This window comes from Cynoglossus semilaevis, chromosome 5, assembly GCF_000523025.1.
Source record: "Cynoglossus semilaevis isolate Cse_v1.0 chromosome 5, Cse_v1.0, whole genome shotgun sequence".
Lineage (NCBI taxonomy): Eukaryota > Metazoa > Chordata > Actinopteri > Pleuronectiformes > Cynoglossidae > Cynoglossus > Cynoglossus semilaevis.
In genome coordinates, this window is record NC_024311.1 from 9451466 (window position 1) to 9451757 (window position 292).

Below are 292 nucleotides of genomic sequence, written 5' to 3' on the forward strand. Positions count from 1 at the left end.
TTACTGAGACCTCCAGAGTTGTTTTATTATATTATAGATTGTTAAAGGCGACAGGACAGTCACACATCAGTCTACAGAGCTGAGTCCACCCAGTCGTGGATTTATCAGTGAGCTGCTGCTTAAGGAACCTCAATCCTTCAAGCCACTTACCAAAAACATAGGTTTTCATTTCTAACTACTAACTACTGTACAACTTATTATTATTTTAATTGATAGTCAATATTTGAATTAGACTAAATGTCTAACATCATCTTAGAAACACCGCACTCTCCTGTGTCTATTTTTTGTTTTT